Source organism: Leptinotarsa decemlineata, unplaced genomic scaffold (assembly GCF_025532065.1).
Source record: "Leptinotarsa decemlineata unplaced genomic scaffold, Ldec_3_MD MMD2_tig00026314_RagTag_RagTag, whole genome shotgun sequence".
Lineage (NCBI taxonomy): Eukaryota > Metazoa > Arthropoda > Insecta > Coleoptera > Chrysomelidae > Leptinotarsa > Leptinotarsa decemlineata.
Genome location: NW_027412684.1, coordinates 7,273,109 through 7,301,013, shown reverse-complemented (window position 1 = coordinate 7,301,013; position 27,905 = coordinate 7,273,109).

Genomic DNA, 27,905 nt, shown 5'->3' with positions numbered 1-27,905 from the left:
GACATAAAAATTATACGAATGAAAGTTAAACCTTTAATTGAACTACATTAAAAATTGGAAAATGAAGATCCGTTATTTGAAAAGTCACATGTACTTTACGAAATTCCCTGCAACAATTGTGATAAGATATATATAGGGCAAACAAAAAAACATTTAAAAACCCCCATAGCTCTTCACAAAAGTAACAGTAAAAATTCAAAACGAAATTCTTATGCTCTAACACAACACATTCTAGATAATGATCATTCAGTCAATTAAACTAACACCAAAATTCTCCATTTCGAAACGGATTCAAATAAAAGGCAATTTCTGGAAATGCCTGAAATTGAAATTAAAGAAAACAATATCAACAAAAAGACAGACATCGACAACCTCAGCAAAATTTATTCATTTTTACTAACAAAAAATAAAAAACCTGAATACATGCTTAATATTTACACAATATAAATCACCATGATAAACGACATATTAAAATTAGAAAAATCATTTCGCATTATTCAATGTCAAAAACTTGTCATTTTCATGTTGAAGACGTCTTTCAAAATTGGAATTTCCAAATTAAATATCCTCACATAGCACAGATATGCTGTTTCATCCGTTATTATATTTGAAAATTCAAAAAAATCCATACATGTTTGACTTTCTTTCGTTCAATTCATTATCTTTCACTCATTTTTACTGCCCTGAAGAAGCTTCCTATTAGAAGGGAAAGCTTGGCAAAGTAAAAAAATTAGAAATGTACATCAAAATGGATTAACGGGGTCTATATATATGTATATATATATATATATATATATATATATATATATATATATATATATATATACACACAAATATATACATATATTTATATATATATATATATATATATATATATATATATATATATATATATATATATATATATATATATATATATATATGCAGTATTTTAATATTATTATAAGTCACAAAAAGGATTTGAAGCTTTATTACTCCTATATTACATAACTCCGAAAGCGCTCGCATATAATTAAATAGGAGTTATAAAGCTTCAAATCCTTTTTGTGACCTATATTAATGATGATGTAATATTTCCTATGATTTATATCAGTGTAAAATGATCTTCTTGTAAATAAATATTATCATTTTTATTACTTTTCATGTATGTAATTGTGGTTACAAATGAAATTTATTGCGTTAAAAATGAATAATCATTATCATGAACAGTGCTATTCATTTTTATTAAGTATCGTGTAATTATTTTTTTCGGAAATAGAAATGTTTTTTCTAGAAAAAGTGTTCGAAAAGTAAAGAAATCCTACAGTGTTTTTACTTTTTTCCATGAACATATTGTGAATTGGCCCAATGGGCTGAATCCAAATACTTAGGTGCCATTCACGGAACACAAGATGAATCAAAAGATCATTGTTCAAATGAGTTTTCGAAGGATGCAATGAAAATGACAGAAATGAATTTAGAAAGGAATGAAATTTTCGCGATGAAACTAGAAATTAAATTATAATACTCTTATGATTACAATAATAGATTGAATAGAGTTTATAATAATTCATTTTGTGATGTTTCAGAAAATATTTTGATTAGCTGAAATGAACGATGAAACTGTATTTCCTTCGTGAGTGTAAGTATGATTGGAAACTGAATTTCCAGTAAAATACCTTCAGCTTTAAAAAATTGTATTGTGGATGAGAAAGAGAAAATTTGATTTTTTTTAATTTTTCCACTCTAGCATTATCATTTCATTTCTGTAAAAAAGGTGGTTACATTTACCACCTGTATACAGTTGAATAAAAGAGATTTTTTCCAAAACGAGAATATTCTTCCTAATGAATATATCTCATCTAATGGAACCCCATATCGCCGTACTTCTCACATGAACCGACTATAAACTTTCCCTTCAACGACCCAATAAAGTTCATCCAAATACTGACCACTTACGGCATATCAAAGTCAAGAACCCTGAGAAGCAACACAAGATGAATCAAGAGTCCACTTCCATTTCGAACAGTTCCGAAAACTTTCAAACAAGTTTATATTCGCGCCACGTTCGGTGGATCCTCTACACTCTGTGGTAACGTGGAAACCATCGGTTTGGAGTCAGCGAGCGAACTGAAACTGAAAGCTAAAGCTCAGAGACGATCAGACTTCGTAGCGTGACAGGGTGATTCTGCTGAAAGCTGAACTCCGAACAGGATTTGGATGAAACACGGTTTATGGGTTTATTCGAGTTTGTAAGTTGGGAACTCTATTGATAAAATTGTCAAACCGAAACTGGTTTTTACGACCGAAAACGAATTTCGGCAACGGTCTCGCAGTTTCGGCCGGTTTGCTGAAACTAAACCAAAACCCGTTTTTTGCCGAAACCGAACTTTCGGTCGGACAGAACAAAGCTCATCAAGGTATAACGTAAAAATGGGATAGATGCCCCAGCGAAATAGATGCCTCATATCCTAAAAGTCTAACATCCCGATCTCGAGTAGGAGCCGCATTATCCCTTACCTCAGTTACCCAAGGACAGTTGTGCGATGTAGAAACGTTTGACTCATGTGTATATTTATCTTCGCGACGACATCCAGAAACACGTCAAAGATTCAAAGGTTAGTATTTTACGTTGTATAACTCTATAATTATACTTACGATGTATAGGTGCTCTTAGGGGCATCTATCCCTCCATACACTGTGATTTCTGATTACAGCAGAACTATTACACGAAATTATAAAAGAAAGGAAGGAGTGCGAGCTCGAGAATGTTCGTGGATCACAGAAACGCTACAGTCGGCTTTCGATGAAATGGACAAGAAAGCCATGGGGATAAACGAAATATCCCGACAATTTGGGATTCCAACGAGGACATTGCGAAGACGATATGATGCTAGAAATACAACAAAGTTGACCCTGGGTGTGTATCAAAGATCATGTACTACAGGACATTACAAACTTTCAATTAACTAATTGTTGAATATTACTGGAGAAAACCGTTATTTTCAACACCTCACACGTGTTTCGATCACCAAGTGATTATCTTCAAGAGGAAGACTAAACTACAGTTTAGTCTTACTTTTGAAGATGATCACTTGGTGGTCGAAACATGTGTCGAGGTGTGTTGGTATAAAACTCCAGCAATATTCATTCGGACACCAATTTCCAATAGATCCATCAACGTAAGCATTTTTTTAGGGAAACATCCTATTTTGAATTTTGACCACGAGAAAATGCTAGTGAAGCACATTCTCAACGTTGGTGATGCAGGATTTTCCCCAAATAGACAAGCCATAAGCATGTTAGCTTATCAATTTGCTGACAAGCTGGAGCTAAACCACAATTTCGAACACGAAAAAGAAATGGCTGGAGGTGCATGATTCAGAAGTTTTATTGAACGAAATCCGGAGCTGACTATCAGACAAACTGAAGGGTTATATGTGGCTAGAACTGAAGGTCTTAATAGAAAAGAAGTCAATAACTTTTATGATCTTTTGATCAAAGCTCTGACCCAGAATGCAAATGGATAAAATGATGAAGATATGAAAAAGAACGATTGTGTGATGTACATGTTGAAACTTAATGTGAATGTTTCATAATAACAATTCATATTTTGTTGAATAAATGCTTGTGAAATTTAACTTCAAAAATATGATTAACTATGCATGTTTTTTGGAGACAATTGCTGTTTCAGGAGTGAAACTATCTAACATTTGATTTTTTATTTATCTACAAATGTATACATAGCATCTATCCTGCACTGCAGGCATATATCCTTCTTACTATTTTCATGGTGGGGCAACTATCCATACAGGTAGGCATCTATCCTCAAAAAATGTTCCACGAAACGCAAATTTTTGAAAAATCTGTATTTGATAGGTTAAAAGATGATAACAATAATTCGACATGAAGGATTGAGCTAGCTACATTATTGAAATTATTCGTATAAAATTAATGTTTTTCAAATTAGGTGGTTATTTCAAAAAGTGGGGCATCTATCCCGGTTTTACGCCACAAGGTTAAAAAATTTCGACTAGTTCTTTTTATATTTTTTTATGTTGGTGAATCGTCACGAATAGATGTTGATAGTTTCAGCTGTTTATCATGTCTAGTTTTTTGGTGAGGAGCATGAAAGTTAGAAGTGTGTTGCGTGTTCGGCCATTTTCTGGTATCGAAAAAAATAAATCGAAGAATTTGCATAAGATATTGTGTAAAAAATTGAATTGGGTGCTCAATCACACTTGGAATGTTGACAGTAGCATACAGTGATTGTACTCTGAGTCAAAAAGATGTTCAAGAGGGCTACAAGCTTTTCACAGAAGGTCGGGAGATGTTAATAACGTCGCATTGGACGCCCCAGCACATCAACAACCTAAGAAAATGTTGGGAAAGTGAAGAACTTTTTATGAAGACTCGTTCACTATTAGAGAAGTTGCTGAGGATGTCGGCATATCGGTTGGCTTATACAATGCAATTCATTCGTGAATTTTGGGCAAGAAGCATGTGGCACCGAAGTTCGTTCCAAAATTGCCGAATTTTGAACAAAAACCATTGCATGAACATCGCTCAGGAATTGTTGAGTGATGACAACGACAATCCAGATTTGCTTTCGTATGGTATACGGTATGTGGTATAACATATGGTATATGGTATAACATCGAAACCAAAGTCCCTCTTTTACAAATGATCAACTTTCGCACCCCAGATATCAAACGAAATTTTACTGTGATCTTGTCAGAACAAATAACAGTTTGAAAGCACCAGTGTCAATACTTTGTAACAACTATAATTCAATATGTGATATGTGCGATATTAATCACAGTTCTCAAAGTTTTATTTCAAAATGTATTCTCACTAGAACCTTTTAACTGTGATCACTTTTTCTTTTCGCTTCTTGTGATATATTTCTATTTCTACTTATTTTTCTCTTAGTTGTAGCAATCTTTTTTTTTAACTAATTATACTGTTTTGCATATATTTTCATCAACACCTTTGTACATTTCCTGTAATTGGGTGAATGCCTGTTGGAAATAAAGTGGTATCAATCAATCAATCAATCAATCAATCGTCCCAATGGAAAAGCCCAGGGGAGTCAAGCCCAAAAAGAGCACGCCAGAATGGATCAAATGACGAAGTTTCGATCAATATTCTCTTCGATTACTGAACCGTACTGTATCATGAGTTCTTGCCACATGGTCGCGCGGTCATTAAGAAGTATTATTTTGAAGTAATGCGCCGCTTGTCAGAAGCAATACGAAGAAACGCCCGGTATTGTGGAAAAATCATTCATTGATTGAATTGTCCTTTTAAGTAATTTGATTCACAGCCAGTCTCCAAGTATGACTTTTTGAAAAATATATAAAAATGACTTATCGGATGAATTCTAAGATCTCTAGATTCGACCGCTCAGTCTAAGAAGTCGTCTAGAATCGCATTTTATGCAGCTCAACCTTCCTATTCGTGATAAGAATAACAAAATGTCGGAAAAGCTTGCCTCAACTAGACGAAAGAAACTGTTGAATATAGAAAAAAAGCTTTTTCGAAGAACAGACCGATGGTGTATTACCCAAAATGTTTGGAAGTTGAAATTTCGATGTTTAATTTGATCTCTGAAGAGATTTGGGCTCGTTATTTTCTTCATTTTGCATTTTTTTTCATGATAACTGAAATTTGTCACCTCCAGTATGAATAATTCTCCGATATTGAATGAAGGAAATCATCTTTTGACTATTGGAGAAACTTCTGTACCGGAGATAAAAATGTGTTAATCTGTATAACATTTGAAAGATGCCAGTTCAAAATGATAGTAAGTTGTAATTCTCAATATTCACAGAAGTCGATATACATGATTGATATTTCCAACTTCCTTCTCTTTAGTATCAAGCACCTGCCAGATATCAAAAGTTTTTTGTATGGGATACTAAAACATTTTCATTTCATCAGAAAGTTTCAAGTTGACAGAAAAAGTAACTGCCTGCAAACGACCGCTAAGGGAGGAAATTATAAAAGCCTTCAACGTCATGGAATATATTATTCAACGGATAAGTAAGTGATACTTTTCCTGCAAACGGGTAGAGAAACCTTGGCGTATGAATCACTTTTAAAAATGAGTTACTGGGAATCTGTCCCCCGTTCGAAGCTGTTATTGATTTGATAGTTTCGATAAGTTCGAAAGTCTATACTTTGATTACATGTTTTTCTGATTTCATATAGTAGAGTGTTTTCAGTAAAACCAGAAAAGTCAGTTGAAATTTGACGGTATTAATGGAAAAAAGTTCGAATTATGCAGGATTTGCCATAAGGCTCCCAGCTTCATTCTGAAACAATTATTACCATTATACTTGTCATGAATTCAAAGCTCTACAAGGCATTTCGAACCTTCAGTTCAATACCGAGTGCAAATCTGGTTACGCGCATCTAGACTCTAGACAACCGTCTAGAGACTAGATGCAAAATCTCTGTTTGAAATATGTTTTCCATTGACCAGCTGTTGCATCCCTACCAACGACAATTAACAAAAGTCGAAACTTGTGCGAGGTAAGGACTGGATCTTTTGATTGTTTGGATGGAACCTATGGTGTAGTAATCAATATCACTGGAGTTTTATCCCAACACCAAACCATTATTTTTAACACCTTGACACTTGTTTTCCAATCAGCAATTCATCATCTTCAAGAGGAAGATAATCTTTCCCTGAAGATGAACACTGATGATCATGATTCTGCCAAGTGAAAGCATAAAAGAAACAAATGCAAAACAAAAATGAAATTTTTTGGAAATTGGAAAAAACCAAAACATTGAAAAACTAAAATCGATTGAGTTGACTAACGTGGAATGTATTAAAGATTGTTTTTTTTACGAGAAGAGGAGATTGTCTTTGCTGTATCTGGCTGCACTGTAACACATGGGTCAATAATCAGAGTAGTTGGAAGACTGTAAACAAAAACTTTGAGTTTCCTTGATAATTTTGGGAATATGATTTCAATCGGGAGTTGTAAGGTTCAGTGTATTGAAATCTAGGGTGAGACTCTGTATTTTGGTACTTTTTCTGAATTCTTTTTATAGTGCCAGTTCGAATTCAATAGTAACTATTCATTATATTTCTTCATCCATTCATTTTGAAGTTAGGAATGCAGAACTGAATCTTTCAAGTAAACCTTTGTTTCTTTATTTTATTGGTATACTTGAAGTCTCCTCTTCCCAGTGTTACTAAGTTGGTCTTAAGTGACAAGTGTTCTGTACATGACGTCCAAATAAGAGCTTCAAATTTGGTAACCTTTTCAACACTCATAAATGAATTTCAATAAAAAAATCAAGAGCTGATCTACCCCTTCGTTTTTGTAAATCAATAGCTCGTCACAATGAGACATATAAAAGAGTCTTATTATAATTTTCAACAGCGTACTTCACAGTTTCGAAACAAGACATATGTCTTATCGACTAATTTTTGAAAAATTTATCAGTAAATAATAGTCGAGTGACACCTTATATGAAAAGTCGTTGAATTCTCAGAAATATTAGAGAAAAATAAAAAAATTGAGTTCATTTTCAGGTCAATATTTTATTTCGAATTCAAAATTGAAACTGATCAGAACAATTCTCATTATCAGATGTTTGAATTGAGCAACCTTTACTTACATATAATGGTATGAACGAGCTCATGTTTCCTCCCTTGCATTTTGGAGAATAACAAGTAAAGAAGCTCACAGCATATGGTATTGATTCCAACCATCCTATGGAACAAAGTCCAGGTGAGTTGAATCGGGAGATCTGGGTGGCCAATTTGTAGAGCTTCTCCTTTCAACTCATCGACCTGCGAAGAAAGTTCTAACTGAAATGCTTGGCAGCTAATTGAAATATTTACCACCATCCAGATTTCTTTAAAAAAAAAGGTCTTATAAAAATCTTGACCAAACATTTAGTTTTTAGATATATTAGGTGTGAACTTCGAGTTCCATATCGTTATTCACATCATCTCAGTAACAGAAATTTTGACAATTCACTTACCCATTTCTGACTAACTTCTGATGCTTGGGACAACTCATTCAAAGACAGTATTTTACATCAGCACAATGTGGCCTTGAACTGCAACTTCAATGACTTCTTTGTTGACAACATCTATATGTATAATTTCAATGCATATCTATGCTCCATATTATTGTCCAGAATATTCTTGAAAACACGAGCGGTGACCCTTTTCCATGTTCGTAGTTCAATCCGCTCTTGAAGAATATAAACAATTTTTTAAATTAGATAATGATCAAAATAATAACACTAGTTCGAACTAGACGGAAATGAAAAGCTTTTATGATTGAATTGAGTTAGTACGCACAGAACAATTATGACATAAACATTACCAACTTCAGCAGTAATTAGGTGATGAAATCAAGGACAATATTGTATACTCTAACAATACATTTTCCATACCGTGAGTGTTTTCACGATATTTATACTAGTACTAGTCAACATTTCTCAGTTTCCGCATTTCTAATAGTGAATTTTTTATTTCATCAGTTCGGACTTCCATTGTCTAATATAATATAAATTTGATAACCCTGAAAAAAATCAAAAAGATTAACCGAAAATAACAATTTCATTAAACAAAAAATTAAAATTACAAAGAAATAACATACAAGCAACAACCAAACAAATATAAATTGAAATATCAAAAAAAGCTGAAAAAAAATTTAAAAATTGAAATTATTATTACCAAAAATTGGGAAAATTAAAATTAAAAGATTTCAAACCAAGTTATGTCACAACGTTTTGATTGTTAGTATCCACAATTATCTTCGGGTGATAACTGGACTTATTTCTCCGAGATCTGACTATTTATAGGTCATTCGAGTGCTTTCACCTATCCCCTCTTCATTCTTTCCGCTTCATTGGTTTTGGCGGGAGATGACCGTTTGACGGGAGTTGGTCGTTTTTCGCTTGATTAGAGGTTTCCATATGTTACGTATCTCTACGCTAGCTTGACTGAATGCGTTGTTGAACAACATATACGCGACTTCTTTGAATTTTCTCCTAAACCAGTGTTTCTCTTTGTGGATGATTTCAGCTTGAGCCCACTTGATGTTATGTTGATGAATCCAAACATGCTCTGCTATTCCGGATTTGCTGGTTTCTCCTCGCTGTGTGTGTTTCTTGTGCTCAGCAATGCGAACCTCCAATGGCCTCTTACTTTCACCGATGTATGATTCTCCGCACTCGCAGGGTATCCGGTAAATGCAATTCTTGGAATCGCAGTCCGCGTTTGGTGACCTGGTTTTCGTGAGGCTGCTACGGATAGTGTTCCCAGATCTGAAGCAGGTCCTGATGTTATACTTTGACCAATCCGTCTTATGCTTTCCGATGATCCTTTGATGTAGAGAAGTACAAGTACCGGTTGTGGCGGCTTCTCTTCCTTGTGGAGTTCTTGCTGTCTTCTAGCTAAGGCCTGTTCTACCATTACTTTGAAGTAACCATTCCGTTGAAGGTCATTTTTTATGATGCCTAGTTCCTTTTCGAGACCTTCCTTTGTATTACAGAGCCCAAAAGCACGGTCCAGTAGAGTCTTGATGATTCCTTTCTTAGTCGATTGATGGTGGTTGGATTTCTGGTTTAGATACTGTCCTGTGTGAGTGGGTTTTCGATATACAGATGTTTCCCATTTTGTGTCGGTCCTCTTCACCAATACGTCTAAGAAAGGCAATTCATTGTGGATTTCCTTCTACATTGTGAAAGTGATGGAAGGCCTTACGCTATTGATGTGCTTCAGGAAAGTGTCTAGTTCTAGTTCGTCTACGTAACTCAACCAGACACGGGGCTTCTTGTGGACTTCTTCAATGGCCAAAGTTTCAAACCACTTCATATATAAATTGGCTATAACAGGTGGAAGTGGCGATCCCATTGGCAGTCCCTCATCGTCCTTCTGTTGGAAGTAGCAGTTTCGTACACAGCATCCTAGTAATTCCATAATTACTTGTATCGTTAAATTTGTTCTATCTTTCAGGTGTTCAGTGAATTTCTTGTTCAGGGTGAGGGGAACTGAAACTCCCCAAAAGCCTTTGCAAAATATGTCCCCATGGACCAGCCTACCCATGCTAAGTTGTAAGGAATCGTACCGACAGCTGAATGGTCGCAGGGTGATATGCGGTTACGAACGATCCCCTTAGGGAACTGGGCGAAACCTCATCGTAATTAGCCTACCTCTGGTAATGCGGGGCTCTGCCAGAGGTGACCAACTCTTCCCTTGCTACTCGTGGGAACACACACCCCAATCCCAAGGCTGGACAGGAGTGCTCACCTCAATCTAAGGCGGTGGCTGGAGATTCCAATCTACCGCTTGGAATAAGGCTGGACATAGCAGATCACCTCGTGATGTGATACAAAGGCCATCGCGTAAGCACATTTGCGGCGCCAAGGCCAACAGGAGAAAGAGAGCGAAGGAGGCAGGAGTGGCAGCAACTATAAGTGCACCCTCCTCCTCCTCTACTCCACCTCCAACAGCAAGGGCACTTTTGACGGCGGGCGCAAAGAGCTCCGTTTTGAATAAAGGCAAGGAACCGGCTGCCTCTGCAGGAAAGCTCCTTCACGAAGGTAACCCCAAGAAGGTTGAAGAAGTCGCGCAAAGACAGTAATGTCGCTGCACCTTCCGAAACATTCGCGGAGGCCACCGTGAGACACCTCAAGGTTGCCAAAGAGAGTGTGTGTTCAGCCTGTCCTTACCTGACCTTCACCTGCCAATATGAAGGAGGTGTCTCCTAGTGACCTGTTCACCTCTCTGGAAAGGACAGGATGGACGATGGGTGACAAGTGGCCTAAGTGCTGTGGGTCTACACTCACCCTCCTTACTCTACAGATACCAGTCAACGTTTCTCAGTTTTGGCCTCAGGTTGATCTTATTGTTGAATGATATTGCTTATTTGTTATGTCAAAAATATTACACACCTTTCAAAGGTGTCACCTTTGAAAACTCAAGGGTTCACGATTATTGTACTGTCTCAAATGACTCATTCAGGATGTCCTAACTCAAGCAGATTGCACTTTAGATAAGAAAATAGGCAAGATCAATAGTTCATTGGAGTATAACGGCTTGGAGACAATTCAGATCCTTCCAAAACACAAACATCGGATTATATGAATACCGGATATGGTCGTAGAGACAAATGAAGATCCACGAATATAAACGATCTAACTGATAGCATCCAAAGTGAATGTTGATGAAAATATCGAGCGCAATAGACCAAGACAAGAAACGTTTCAGCGATCTTTCCATTTTGACCATAATTGAGAATTGATTAAAATTGAGAATCATGGCCTGTTTGATTTTTATTTCCATCCTCTGACATGGAAAACAATTGAAGGTATTCCATTCGGAAGCACGTGAATTAATCTCCGGTCGGTTCGACATGGTTGCTTTGTTCGCCAACTCAATCGACCGATGTGTGAGTTGGTGGTTCAAACCGCAAGAGCTTGTCAAAAATCACACTTCAAAACGTAAGACCTTGATAGTCCTTATTTCGCACAATTCGACTTCTGAGGGTTGTCGTGTGTAGGGGTGCAATATCTGGTTAACAGAGAAACATATTTCGAACATATTTTTCAACCCTCATGATGTGTTCGTTACAAATATTCAAACCAACCCAGATTCGTCCTATTCTGGATATTTCTGTTCAATCCGGAGATTGGAATGGAATTCTTGGTATTGCACGTAAAAAATGCGTCAGTGACATAATCAAACAAACAAACACAGGGCTTCAATTCCACCAAATGCAGTTAAGAAAATGCGTGGAGAAAAATATACGCTTATAAAAATCTGAGAAGTAATTGGAGGCATTTGTCGTCGCACGAATGGAAGCAGTGTGGGAGGAACACACTAAGAATTGAACATCAATTCCATGACCTAGGCATGCCATTTGACCTTTTCCTACACTTACAGGTCGAACTCAATCTACTCCTGTTGAATATATTCTCTTCCCTTTCTGTTTCATAAAGAGTCATTCGCTCAGACCAATTCGTTACAAGAGGAATAACTCAAATGTTTTTCTGCAAGCTGTGTTTTGAAAATGTTTTCCTTTTGTAATGTATCACAGGAGTTTTCCAAGGACCGTAAGAAAATACTTTGTGAATATTTTCTCCGGTATGAATGACCCAAGGAGAATCATTACCATATGGTACCATTAAAATTTTCGTATAAACGTTCGTAAATGGATTATGTGTATTCGTTATAGTGAGAAAATTATTTATGATAATAATTATAATGATATAATAATAGTAACTCAATCCATAGTAATACACATAAATTGACAGATAAATAGATTTATTTTATTTCTTCAGGCAGAGTATTATAAATTTGTATTGAAATATAATCAAAAAGTTATCATTAGAGAAAAACAAGAATTGGCTAATTGTTTCAATTCATTTTCTGTCAATAGTATAGGAATAGTATTTCAGTGATTTTAAAATACTAACTCTTCAAGAATTGATAGTAATTGTATCCAATTTAGCAAACAAAGGATCACAAGTAGTAGATGCATTATCGTGTGGTGTCATTTTGTCAACACCTCGTTACAAAATGGTAGTTTTCCAGATGATCTTAAAACAAGTACAGTTACGTCTATCGAAAAGGTTCCAAGCACAAAAGTGCTTGGAACTTTTTCGATAGGCGTAGGTAAAGTGCCAATTGGCACTTTACCTTCCGCTGAAAATCTGTTAGAATCAGTAGTATATCAACAACTGTTGGAATATTTCGATAAAAAAACATACTATTCACAAACCAATCTGGTTTTAGAGCCAGACATTCATGAGAATCCGCACTTCAGCCTACAGATACTGAATGGAAAGATGAAATGAATAAAGGCATGACACTGAAGCAGTATTTTTAGATCTTAAACGTGCGTTCGAAATGGTTAATCGTTAAATATTAATTAAAGAATTTAAAAAATATGCCATTAAAGGAAAAGTACTTGATTGGTTCAGTGATAACCTCACAGGAAGGAAGCAGGTAACCAAAATCAATGAATTTGTATCAACAGCAATGAGCATAGACCACGGGGTTCCGCAGGGAAGTATTTTGGGGCCATTACTACTCTTAATTTATATTAATGATATCAGCAAATGTAATGAATGTGAATATGAACATTATATCGCTGATGATGCCCTAGTATTGGTTAGTGATAAAGGTATAGATGAAGCTATTAAAAAAATGAGTGGAGTATTGCATAATATTGCTATATATTTGAAAACTGATAAATTGAAGCTAAATGTAAACAAAACAAAGGCTATGATACTTACTACACCGTTCAAATACAGAGAATTAGATTTAAATCAAATTGAAATAAAAAAAGAAAATGATAAAATTGAGCTCATTACTGAATTCAAATATCTAGGATTCATGTTAGACAATCATCTATCAATGAATAACCATTTCACTTACATTCAGAAGAAAATTTTAAAGAAATTATATTTTTTCACAAGAGTATCCCAACACTTAAGTATGCAATCACGGATAACTAAATATAAGACAATTATACAACCACATTTTGAATATTATCCCACTCTTCTATACAAAAGTGATTTGAATAAAATGAGAACACTACAAAAACTACCGAATCGCGCAATGAGGATTATTTTGAGATGTGACAAGAGTACCCATATATCTTTAATGTTAAATACTCTAGAATGGTTATCTATAGAAAGTAGGCTTACATATTTAACGATGATTTATATTTACAAAATGTTACATAACGTTCTACCCTCATATTTTGACAAGTTTGTAATTTTTAATAATCAAATCCACCAAATACTAGAATAAAAAATAATTTGTATGTAAATAATCATACAAAAATATTCAACACTAAAACATTGATGTTCAAAGGATTTATTAAGTCTACCTGAAAATGTGAAGTCTTCTAACAGTCTTATTCTGTTCAAAAGAAATTTATTAGACCATTTAAGAGACCATTAAAGTATTATGTGATATTTTTTATCTTTCATATTTTTTTGTATTTTCAATTATCGTAGGTAAGACTACTTATTAACAAATATAAGTAGATCTTTCTTGTATTATTGTATTTATATGTATATTAATGTTAACATTACTATCATTGTTGTATATATTAGGATGTATCCTATTTGAATAAAGCATTTCATTTCATTTCAATATAAGAGTATGCTTTTTAAGTTTTAAATTTTGTAGCATGCGGGGGAATGTGTTTATTATGGTTTTGTGTATTGTATTCATGGTTGGAAATTTCAGCAAGTGGTACCTCATATTAACACAAAGGTAGAATAATTGCCTGATATCCATGCTTTTAATTCGTTAATAGAAAAGTATCCAAGGTTTTTCTGTATATAGGTCCAAAGTGAGTGGGTCTATTCGACCCTCCACCGCAACCCACAAGGGTTTATTGTGGCTCACACCTTTTCACACTCGACCAAATGAATCCAGCTTCTTGAAAAAGCCGATTAGTTTGTATGGTGAGTGGTCTTTCAGGTCAGATGGTAAGAGTACGGCCCTGCGAACTCTGAAAACTTGAATCGATCCCTAGCGGGGCAGGCACAAAGTATATGCTCTGCTGTTTCATCATTAATGAGGTAGTGGAATAGTCAAGGTGCAAGATTCCCCTCTTGATACCCGCGACAACCTTCCCGTATGAGGGTTTTTGCACGTCAGCTGCACATGTCGATGCCTTAGATTCAACCGTACAGGGCTTTTTCGCCTCTGATTTTGGTGAATCATCACTTGAGCGCAAACGTTTGCTAACCTGCACATGGGGGGTTTGTTTCTCTACTTGAGACAGATTCTGCGTACGCCGCTCAAGAATTTTGTGCAAGGCGGTTTCATACCCCGCCCTTGAGGAGACGACTCAGTCGTTTCCTGGCTGCACTGCCAAACCCTTTTTTCAGGTTCAGGTATTGGATCAGGAGTTGGAGAGTTGAAAAGCTCTCGCTTCTGATCTAAGTTTACAGGAAGGTCAGTTAGAGTCGTAAGCTCGACGTCCGTCTCTTCTGTAGACTCAGCGTCAGAAAGAACTTTTAAGTTCACTCTGTCCATAAAAGTCCCACGAGTAGCTAGGGAAAGAAGGTCAATCGCGGTAGAGCCCTGCATTACCGTGATAAGGTGATGCTACGACGAGAGGGTGCCCGGTATTTCGAAGGTTCCGTAGAGACAGCTGATAGGCACGGATACACACACCTTCCTCTTTGATGAGTAAATAAGATATGATTTGGAGTTTGCCAGTCACATATCTCATGTGATAAACCCATTCAAGGGATATACTCGTATTCTTAGGTATTTTGTTAATTTCTAGTTGGTGAGAAGGTAGGACGCCAGATCAGTTGTAACTGAAAGGAAGTACGTGGGTTTTTTTAAAGAGCCATAAAAGCATCTTTACCGGCATATCTTAATGAGGTGATTTCGAATTGTGGTGAAAGTAACCAGGTAGAATTCAGTGCCACAAAAGTACAGGTATCAGTTTTTTCCAAAAAGATGAATGTCTCCGAGCCGGTATAATAATGTCAGGACAGACAATTCCGCTTTCAGCTTCGATAAATTTGGTGAGGATTAAAATGGACACCAATATGTCTTGGCATATTCATGTAGCTGAAATTGCAAAGGCTGCTTCTCAAAAGCTTGGAACACTGTTCCAAACCAGAAAACTGCTCAGCAACTTTTGATTGGATCCTCCTGATTGGAGACACGAACATAACTTGTAACCCTGATAGTCTGGAACATCGAAGAAAGGTTAGAGATTTGTCTCTGTTTTATAGATACTTTCACGGGAGGTGTTCAAGTAACACCAAGTGACATATTTGATTCCACCAAGAGCGTACATAATAGAAATATGCGACGAACTATGGCTGCTAATCTTTTCGAGGTTCAACTCAGTATACTTCGTACTTCACTGTTCAAGAACTATTTCATTGGGAGAACTGCCTTTATGTGAAATAAACTTCCTGAGATTATTTTTTTTAATGAATTCAATCGCCAGCGATTCAAATTCAACGTGAATCACTACTGTCGCACAAACATGTTTATACTTTATCATTAACTGAATTATCCTATGAACATTCTATTAGATGAGGAAAAACAGGTACCTTCAATCTCTCCGAATATATACCAAATATCCGAAGACAGTTCCTCAACCACATTACTTCCGTCGTAGGATATGCGTCCTCCGACATCGGATAAAGGTAACACGTTATTAGTTCTGAAGCAGGTCCTCGAGCAGTATGTCCGATGCAACTAAAATGACCGGAAGTGGCGATTCTGTACCCAGACGGCGTTTCTGGATTCAAGTCGTTAAGCGCCATTGTTTTGATATGAATGGTCATTAAGGCAGTAACTTTGCCGTCACCGTGGAAAGCGTTTCACATTCTGATTACGGGTTGAATACTTGAATCAGAATATCAAATTGAAGAGACGACCGTGTGGGTTATATCGTTTCGAGAGGCTTTGTTGATGGAATTTATGAGGATGGTGATGATAATAGAGCTCACTGCAGTTCTTCACTCTCTCAGATTTCATTTTGGAAATTACTGAATACTTGAAGGTGATATTCTAGATGATGCAAATATGTAGTTTTGAATATTTTGAATATAATATCGAACATTTTTATAGAAATATTTTCACGCCTATGAGTACTTAATATTTAATAATAAACTGATAGAAAACTTCATTTTTCAGGGACAGATCATGAGCTTTACAGGAAAATCCTCAAGGCCCTCTAAGAGCGGTACCTGTGCACTTGGTCACTTGAAGACCTCCTGTGAAAGTATCTATAGAGGAGAGACAAATATCCAAGCTTTTTTTTTATGTTTCAAACCATCAAGGTTTCAAGTGTCTCCAGTCAGGTGAATGCCTTTTTTTCTGGATGGAATCCAGCAGCTTCACGGTATGCTTAGAGGCAGAGCTCCATACATGTTAACAATACTCCAAGAAAGGTTTGTTCTGGGCTTTATAAAGCATCAAAAGTTGCTGAGGTTTGTACAGTTTTCTGGTTCGGAACAGTGTTTCAAGCTTTCGAGAAGCAGCCTTGCAATTCAAGCGACATGATTGTACCAAGACATATTGGTGTCCATTTCAACCCCCAACAGACTTATCAAAGCAGAAACCGAAATTGTCTGACCTAACATTAATATATCCGGTTCAGAAACATTTATCTTTTTGGAGAAAACCGATGCTTGGGTTTTTGTGGCATTGAATTGAACCTGGCTACTTTCACCCCAATTCAAGATGATAATAATTCAGAATATGTTTCGAAGAGGAGCTATATAAATGACAACAATATTCTAAAGAAGGTCTGATCTGAGCTTTATGAAGCATCAAAATTTGCTGAGGTGTGGTTTGGAACAGTGCTCCAAGCTTATATGAAGTAGCCTTTGCAATTCCAGCGACATGATTGTGCCAAGACATATTGGTGTCCATTTTAAGCAGAAGCAGAAAGCGGAATTTTTTGTTCTGACATTATTATATTCGGTTCGTAGTCATTTATCTTTCTTGGAGAAAACCAATGCCTGGGTTTAGGTGGCATTGAATTGGACCTGGTTACTTTCACCCCAATTCGAAATCACCCCTTGATCCTCATTAAGCTATACAACCTCCTGCTGCCGGTAAAGATGTGCATCCGCAGCGATGTCCTGCAATCAAAAAGGAATGACTAGACAAGTGTACTGTCGTCAGCAAAGCAATATTTTTGGTTTTTTCAATAAGTCATTGATATACAATACAAAAAAGTTGTAGACAATATGGATCCTTAGGAAACACCAGCGTTGATTGTCAAAGTATTCGAAAGATATCCATTGACGGCCACTTGCAGGGAACGTTCTTTCGTGAAGCTGGAGAGCCATACACAGGAATAATATGAAACTTACTTGTTCTTAAACTTTACTTCATATCCAACTGAAATTCACTTGATAATAATGATTTAATAATAATAGAATGTCTTCATTCACCTAATATAGCAACAGTATATGAAAAAATATTGAAGTGAATGGGCGGAGTGTCAGCAAAGCTGTTTTAAAATCAGCCCTCAAATTTGAAAAAAAAATTGATGAGAAATACAATACATACATACAATATCAAAAATATCATTATGATCCAGTCATCAAATCGTTTTGGGTTAACGAATGAGCCATGGCATGAGAAAAATGAGCTACTCAAATGAGTCATTATTCAAAGTTGTCTATGGTGTTCAAACTGAATTTACTGGGCAGGAAATTGTAGAATTCAGCTGCGTTTTATGAAAAGATGCGAGTAAAAATAGAAAATCTGTATTCGGGAATACCCAACATCGACCTCATCTAGTGGGAAAGCTATTATTAATTGAGAAAGAATTCAATTTATTTATTGAAGAATGTGGCATTTCGGTGTTCAAGACTTTGTGGGTGTTTGTAAGTAGATGCAGTGTTCTGAGTCCCTCTAGTTGCAGCCAAACTGAAGTAACGCAGGGCCATAAATTCTTTCGTAATATGGAACTTTGGAAAAAAATAGTTCCTCGCATACTTTAAGTTTTTCAGTCCCGATATGGATACAGTTTGAAAAAAATATGTTTTTTTCAACCAGCTGTCAGACCTCTACGAACGACAACTCTCAGAAGTTGAAAATTGTGCGAGCTAAGGACTAACGAGGTCTTACTTTTTAACGTGCGATACCTAAGACGGGTTGGACGATAGCAGGTGAAAAACGATAGTCCAGGTTGAACCATCGACTCACACATTGATCGATTAAGAGAGTGAACAAAGCACCCACGTCGAACTGCCCGGCTACCGACCTACCGACCTACCTTAAGATATTGAAGGATGTTTGGTTCGAATGGCTAACGTGTAAAGTGCAATTCAGAATCAAACCACAGGCCAAAATTCTTCATTTCAGTACCAGAAGACAGAACATCGCCATTAATATGAATATGGATGAGAGATTTTGAGCAGAAAACTAAAAATGTAAGTGAAATTGAGTATGTATTATCTGTGTAATGATAAATGTTGCATCTTTTTACCGACTAATGGAAGTCACAAATATACAAATTGAAAAGTTAAGGACCAAGGATGGATTCTTGAGGAACACCTTTGATAAAGTGTAGAGCCTTTGAGCTGTTGCCATCCATTACAACTCTATGAGTTGACTTCGATAGGTAATTTGTAACCAAATACAATACATTCACGAAAAACTGCATTGGTTTTCTTTCATTTCTCAGAGATCCTTTCATCGTACTTTTCATACTCAAGTCGTTACTATTGCTTCTTCATTATTGACTCCCTTTATATTTCTACCACAATTGATTACCAACTCTTTTCTGGTTTCTGGTTATAATGAATTTCATCATATTACCAAAAATGACGAAGTTTGTAGATTTTTTCATTTTCCATCAAGTTTGCCATAAAATTTAAACAAAATAATACATATCGGTTGCAATATTTGCTATTCAACTCATTATGAAACTACTTTCCTACCGTGTTTTCGTTGTGACTCATTTTGGAAGACATTATGAACAATTAATTCAATGAAACTGGTCACTTTGGCGTTTATAAAATATCACTCTTGAAACGTTGATTTTCGTACCAGTTTATTTCAATTATTGAAATGGTATTCACTTTCAGCTGGAATGTGATATGCTTGAAGCATACTCAGTACGTCGCAAAAATGATGACTGCTCTTGAACCATATAATGTTGTTTCTAGAAAAAACGATTTGTGATCGAAGACATTTTCTGATATTGTACAGAAAATTCAAGTCAAATACGTTTTCGGCCTTTGACGAATGTTTCTGTCATCTGAGCGTAATTTCTAGATGAAGGAACAAAAAGGAGTCGCTTGGGGTTAGATCTGATAAGTAGGGCGGAGGGTTAAAAAGTTCAAACCGTAATTCGTAGATTTTTCCCATTGCAACCGCTGAAGTGTCAAAAGTTGCATTGTATTGATGAAACAGGGTTTTTTTTTCAGCAAATATGGCCTTTTTTTCGCAAGTTCTGCCTTCATCTTGTTAAGTAATAATGCGTAGTGTGCTCCCGATCGATTAAAAATAATCGATCAAAATAACTCCAGGACTAACAAAAAAAAACAGTCGCACTTAGTTTCCTAGCAGAAAAAATAGCTTTTTTTTGGGCTGGTTCAACATTTTACACATCGACTATTCCAATTTTCATGAAGCACAAATCTAACTCACAAATACAGTTCACTGTTTGATTTTCACCGCGACATGTGTTTGGCTATACAATAGCTTCCATAATCAGAAATGAATTCTGTTTTGAGTTACAGTATGATATATTGGTTATATTTTAATTAATCGAGTTCCATAACTTCCAAAGAGTTCAAATCAAATTCCTAATTGCATTTATGTTCCTCTGTAAGGAGATGAATGAATGTTGAATTCATTTTCTCATTATGGAAAGTGTTCTATGTTCTTTCATGTGTGCTCGAAATGTTCTTCCAGTTTGACTTATATCATATCAGGAAATTATGATCAGTCCCAATAAGTTGATAGTAATATCTGTTTTTTTTCAAGAAGTTGATTGGACTGAGAAGTAAGTTAAGTAACTAATATTGTTGAAAAATCAAATGGTAATAATTTTGAATTGATTTATTGTTGCCACTTGGGAAAGCAATTGTATAGTGAAGTGAACGTTTTGTAATGAGAATCTTGCAGTTAACTCTTTCAGTTGGTTCCAATATACGTGCATTTCTTTAATGCTCCCCCCTTTTATTTTTTGAGCGGGCCAACTCTCAAAATTGAAATTTGAGATTATGAAATTAATGTATGAATACTTTATTTTGAAGTGAAACTGACAGATGAAACTTTCAAGATGGCGACTAGGCGCCATCTGGGAAAAGAATTGAATGGAAAGGGGGGTCTTCACATTTTCGAACACAGTAACGTCAATATCTCTACAAATATTTATTATTCTCTGCCGAATATCCAATATTGTTGGAATATAATATCCATATCGAATTCATTAGGATTCGCTTCGACGAATTCAGTGATGAGAGGGTCAACAGTAGTTTTCAGCATATTCAAATACAGTTCCCCTATTGAATTTTGGTCAATAAATAGAGATCCTACAATATGGTTTCCCAATATTCCTGCCCAAACGTTAATTTTATCTGGATATTGGTTATGTGTTTCCCGGAAAACGTGAGGGATGGTGTCACTCCAATAACGACAATTTTGTCTGTGAACATTGCCGTTTTAAAAAAATGTACATTCGTCACTGAAACAAATATTGTGGAGATAGGTAGGATGACTTGCAATGGTTTCTGTCATGATTTCGCAGAATTTTGTTCTTCGATCAGGGTCATCTTCAGTTAATTGGTGTACCATTTTAATTTTGTATGGATGATACCTATTCCTCTTCAAAAGTCTCCACACAGTAGAAGGAGACACCTCACAAACATTCGCGACGGAATAAGTAGACTGTTGAGGATTTACTGCCGTCTCACCAATTATTTGCATTTGCTGTTCTTCCGGAATGGACGGATGATCTGGAGGCTTTTTGTTATGTACACTACCGGTAGTTGATAATTTGAATAAAATTTTCCTCAAATATTTTCTACAGATAGGACGATTCGGAAAACGTCCATTGAAAATCCTTTCGGTCTCGTGATAGTTACGCGTCGCTCCGTAAATAAAATCGCTTAAATTTTTTCTACTAGTAAAACGAAAACTAAATGAGAATATTCTAACTGAACAATGATGTTCATTGTCATACCGACAATTTTTGTCATTTTCATTAAAAAAAATAACTTAACAAACCTAATCGGGTTGTTGGAATTGCCATATGGCAGATAGAAAAAAATATTTTTAGAAATATGGATATCAGTGTGTTTGTATTCAGGAAATTATTAAATGTTTCCCCATTTTGTAGTAGGTGAAGATATTGACTTCATATTCAAAGGTTGTGAAGTATTCGTCAGGAGCTTCAAAATGTTGTGTCACCAGACCCCCCTTTCCATTCAATTTTTTTTCGCGATGGCGCCCTGTCGCCATGTCGCATGCATTAATTTCATTATCCCAAATTTCCATTTTTGGAGTTGACTCGTTCAAAAAATGAAAGGGGTGGCATTAAAGAAATGCACTGTATATTTTCATCATATCAAACAGTTCTGAATATGTTCAAAGTCAATAAATCCTATTTCTCATCTGGTACTGAATTAATTCAATCTGTTTTGTCTTCTTTAGAGATGACTTAGAAGCTCTGACAACTTGGAGATGGTTGTTATTACTAATAATAATATCAATAACATCTTTTGCTCAATAATAAAATAACAAATGTTGAAGGAAAAACGTATGCTACTACAAAAATTGATAATAAGTACTTTGAAAGAATGACAAGTGAAATGGTACAGATTTCGCAATACGTGCTTGATTTTCTTCAAACTAACCCAGAATGGATCACAAGAGTTGAACATTTTCTCATAGTCATTACACACTGCGGTGATTGGTGTTTGTGAAGTTTTTTTCACAATTAACTGTTCAGAATGATCATTAATCAGTGTCACATATTGGGATTGAGCTAAACCATCGTAAACTAAAAGGACCCACTTTCATATTCCTCACAAGTCTCTTATGATGGGCCATGGTTCCGTGAAACTAAAAAAAAATATTTCTCTTTACCAATTTTCGACGAAAATAGTACAATAGCCCGTCATATTCACGAATATTAATTATTCGTGTGCATAATATGGGATTTCAAACCTTCGTTCAAAAACGTCGTTTCACCTTCGCTTTCATGCCGAACGATCCTTTCAATCATTCATGAATATAAGGGTGAAACTTTTTACAATTAATCCGGTTTACTTTTTGTTGATTTCACTCTCTTTAGGCTGAGCAAATATTCAAAATGCTCTTGGTAATCATAATAAATTAACAGACTTTGACAGAATGGAAGGAAAATGGTAATTGAGATTTTCATAACTAACATGTCTGCGATGAATCTTGTTTGAAAGATGTTTCAAAATTTAGGAAATTCTAATTATGTGTGATACATTACTGATATTGTCGCCAAAACAGTCAACTCATAACGGGTTATTTTCTTTCGAGACCGTAAAAAAATAAAATGAGGACATTTTCCAGTGACGGAACGTAGGATTCAAAATATATGAACGCCATGTACATTTTGGGAAGTGACACTGAGAAAGTGTTTTATGATTTCAGATATCTTGGTTTGAGAAATCTGTTTTTCCGTTAATCAGCTGTCGCCCCCATACGAACGACAACTCTCAGAAGTTGAGAAACTTGTGCGAGCTAAGTACTAACGAGGTCTCACCTTTCAACGTGTAATTCCTAACACGGGAATAATGACATAAGAAAATTAAAACGAAATTGGCGAATCTCGGTTGTTTTCAAATAACTGGGCTGTAAAAAAAAAATAAAAACCCACCATATTCATCTGATTTGCCTCCCTGAGACTTTTCCCGTTCCCAAGATTAGAAAGAGCGATGAATGGACGGCCTTTGGCAACGATGGAGACGATAAAATACCGAATCGGTGAAAAACCTCAAGGACATACCAAAAAGTGCATATCAGAACTCTGACATAAGTGTATTATAACTGAGGGGAACTACGTATTTCTTGGTCAACAGGTAAAAGGCACTGAGTAGGTCTGTGTCTGGAATCTGTTACTTCGTCCACTACATATGTTTTCTCTCTTTATTTGACCTGGATTTTCTGTATAATAATATGGAATATCTTCAATCTGGAATCATTGCTTCTGGAAACAAGGTAAGTAATACTAGTAAGGCCTACCTACTTAATTTGAAACACTCATATCATTATAAATTATTCTGGAAAGTGATAAAGAAAAGCACGGCATTATTCTTTGATTTATATATTCAAAGTCATTGAGAAAACAATGTTTTATCAAAAATCACTTATATAGAGGTAATTCTGGAACCTTAGCCTTAAACGTTTTTAAAATATTGTGATTGAACAAAGCCTCTACCCCATAAATTATAAAAAAATATTTATTTCTAAGCCTTCTATCAAGTGTTTCCATAAGATTCTTGAACAACTTTTTGAGTTATTACTAAATATTATGATTATTACTGGAGTTTCATCCCAAAACCAAACCGTTATTTTCAAACACTTCGACAGGTGTTTCGATCACCAAGTGATCATCTTCAACAGGAAGATAAAACTTTAAAGATAACGGTTTGGTGTTAGGACTAAACTCCAGTAATATTCATTACTACACCAAAAGTTCAAACAGTGCAACACAAGTACTAAATATTATGCTTGAATTGCTAGTCAGACTTGGTGTCGCATATCAATAAGAAAAAAATATCAATATAAAAAAACGTATCCAAACAAACAAAAATTAAAAAATTAAGATATCTTTTCAAAAATATTATTGAATATTGAAAAACTAAATTATTATGACAAGTAACTGAATGAGGCCTTGTAACTAAACACGCGAAACACGTTATGCATTCTTTCAAAACTGTTTAGTGAAAATATCTCAAAATGAACTGTTTTTTGAAAACGTTACAAAAAACAAATGCTTGAGTCTGAATAATTTTTGACGTGAGATTTTTTTTACTCGGCTGATCAATTTTTTTCTTGTTCTTTCGTAAATATAGTATTCCTCCCTAAGCTCATGTGTGAAATACCACTTTTTTGATGGTTTCTAATGGTTTTTCTCGGAACGTCATATTTGCCGAAGCTTTGTAAGTAACAATCGCCCACAGCACACATCATTAACTGCCGCTCCCACGCTTCCTTCGGACCATGCAGCCCGTTTACGGTTTGGAGGGGACATACTGAGATAATCAATCTGTAAATAAACATAAACAAGTTAAAATTCAACAGAATTCCCATTGAGGTCTAGGGTCAGAAATTAGGCTTATTTCAAAAGTAGGCTTTATTTAGTTAATTATACTTCATAAATGTTATAACCAGTATTTAATTCGCATATTCCAAAAATTACAATTCAAAGTCATAGTTACCTTTTTGATGAGTTATATTGTACTATATATACATTACTTGAAACGAAATTTTGAAGGATGACGTAATGAAATTCGATAGAAATTACGACAAATTAATAACGCACAAGAGAATGCCACTACTGCACAGTATTTTTGATGTAATAGATATTTATGATATGAGTGTTAATGAATGTAAGGTTTCATTTTGTTAACAATTTCACGAACAAAATAAAACTTAATTTTAACACAAATATCATACAAAGTTTTGTGTACAACTATCCTGTTTTCATAATAAAATAGATACATTTAATATTTCTATGAAAACACATTTTGCCGTCTCTTGTCAGTTAGCTATTTTCATGTTATCGCATTTGCTGTGAAGTAGCCGTGTCAGGTGACACCAAATCACCTGGTTACCAACAAGCAGTATTGTTTACAGCTCCAGCGTTTTATTTGAAGTAACATTTGAAGTTCTTGCTGGTGTTTGATGTCTTGCATAATGAAGAACGATAGTGAGGAATTGTGTGGTCCTGACGATATTGAAGAGGTTGCAAAAAGAGCTTCCACTGAATTGTTGGCAAAAAAATCGATTCAGCAGTACGACATCACATATTCTAATTTTCTAAGCTGGTGTAGACTTAAAAACGTCGAAGGAAATTTCAGCGAAACCCTTCTTCTCAGCCTATCTAGAAGAGAAATGAAAAATATGGAACTCGTCAACTTTGTGAACCAAGTTTTCAGTGATGAATTCGAGTGCGCTCGTTAAAAGAGTCGAAGAGTCTCACGTTCGAACAAATCCAGGGGTTTATGGATGAGTCACCAGATGAATTAATGGGTAAATCACTGATTGTTCAAATTCCGAATATAAAAACGAAAATGGGTCGTTATTTTTGCATTGTTGGCAAAAACATATTCTATTTTGATAAATACGTTGCATTACGCCTTTTGTTATCCAGCATCAACGTTTTTTTCTGAATTACCCAAATTATAAATGCAGTGCCAACCCAGTTGGTATAAACACGTTTGATAAAATGCCCTCTACCATTGCTGAGTTTCTGAATCTCCCGCAACCAAATGAATATACAGTTCACTGTTTCAGAACGTCTTCTGCTTCTTTGCTAGCAGAATCTGGAGAAAATAAAAGGAATATTAAGAAGCACGAAGAATGTAAGTCAACAACAGTAGCTGAGGGTTACATCCATTAATCTATTTCTCATAAAAAGGCTATTACTGAAAGAATAATCCCAACAGCTAGCTCCAGCATTACAGCATCATCCTCTTCACTTCAAGAATCAAATGTTAATGCCCATGAAATTGTCAACTCAGCTAGTTCAAATATATCATTGGGCTCTTCAACATCGTAAGGTATCAATATCAGCAGTTGTTTTAATTGTACTTTTCATATCAATGTTCATAAATAATAACAATCATGTAATTGAAATATATAATACATTTCAACAGAATTTAATTGTATCTATATCTATTGTTCATAATGAAACATTTTTGAAAATTGAATAATTATGTTTTGTTTATTGCTATTTGGTCGAAAAAAATCGTGTTAAAAATACTTTAACACTACTGTTGAAAACATTTTTAACACGCTACTTTATTAACGTCATCTTTCAATACTCTTGACAATCATTAAAAATGTCACATTTAATGACAGTTGTACAAAAATATATTTTAACCCACTTTTCCGCGTTATAGACCTTATTTGTATCAGGTACCTCATTACATTACATCGTTCAGGAGCACGGTCAGCATTTTTTCGACATACTACGTATTCTTCAAGAATATCATATTCTTCATAAATAAGTAATTTATTAGTTTCATTAAATTTATTGTTTTACACCGCCTTCCAAGATGGGTTACAAAGAAAATAACCAAATAAATTACTGGCTGAGTGTCTTTTTGGTAGTACAAAACGTCAGGATAATTTCAATGTTGTAACTTTTTCAGTGCTTGTGAAAAAATTGTTATACAAATTGTATGTACCCCCTTTAAGGGGCTGTATCTTAACAAGGGATGCTCCAGTGAAGTTACTCTATATGAAATATTCTATCTTTTTTTCGATGAGGAATCACCTCCTCAAATGTTTTACACTTATTCAGTTACACCCTGTATAACTCCTAAGGATGACTATCCTTTTGGCACTAATGCATTGACATGTTTCCCAAACCGCAATTTGAAATCCATAAAATTCATTCATAATATTCATTATCGCTATATGGAGATCATCGATACTGTACAAAGTTTTCATTGAAAAAATGTCTTCAAAATTTCATGGTCACGCGATATTATTTCTGATAATTATTTCTTCCCTTCAACATGATGAACTCATTCGAAATTATGTCGTTCACTCTTCTATTTGCAGTTCAATTGAAATTTAAAGTTCAGGCAGAGTTCCTTGAGAGTCTCAAATATCAAGAACGCTATAGAGATTGATCGTTAATGCGGATCAACAAACATGTATAGAAGTCATTAGATAAAAGAGCGGTATTGTGCGAAATTTCGCAGGAAGTTAAAAACGATGCAACTCCTAATGATTCACTCTCAAGTTTGATTACTTGGTTTGGAAGCTGAATGGAGCATTATGAATGAAAAATTAGGTGTTCCGCCTTGATAATGTTGTATTACAGTATCACTGGAATATTCCACTATTATGTGGAACGAGTACATGAATTTCATTGAGAAGGTTCAGAAAAAGTGAACTAAATATTTTTATTTTAAATCTGATCAAAACATTCAGTTATCTTTCACAATGATTTCAGTGAAATTAGACATCGGTAGATTCCTTACATATATTTTCACGTGGTAAGATTTATTACGATATGATTTTGTGTTCAAACCAATATTTACGTTTCTGGAAAATCAACTTGACAATTTTTCTTTCAGTGTTAAAGAGCTCAATCTAACTCTCTGCAATACAACGCAATATGTAATTAATTCAATGAACTATGTCTGGAAAATAGTATTTCTTGATGATTTTCAGTTTTTAAAATTTCCATAATCTGTGAAATGAA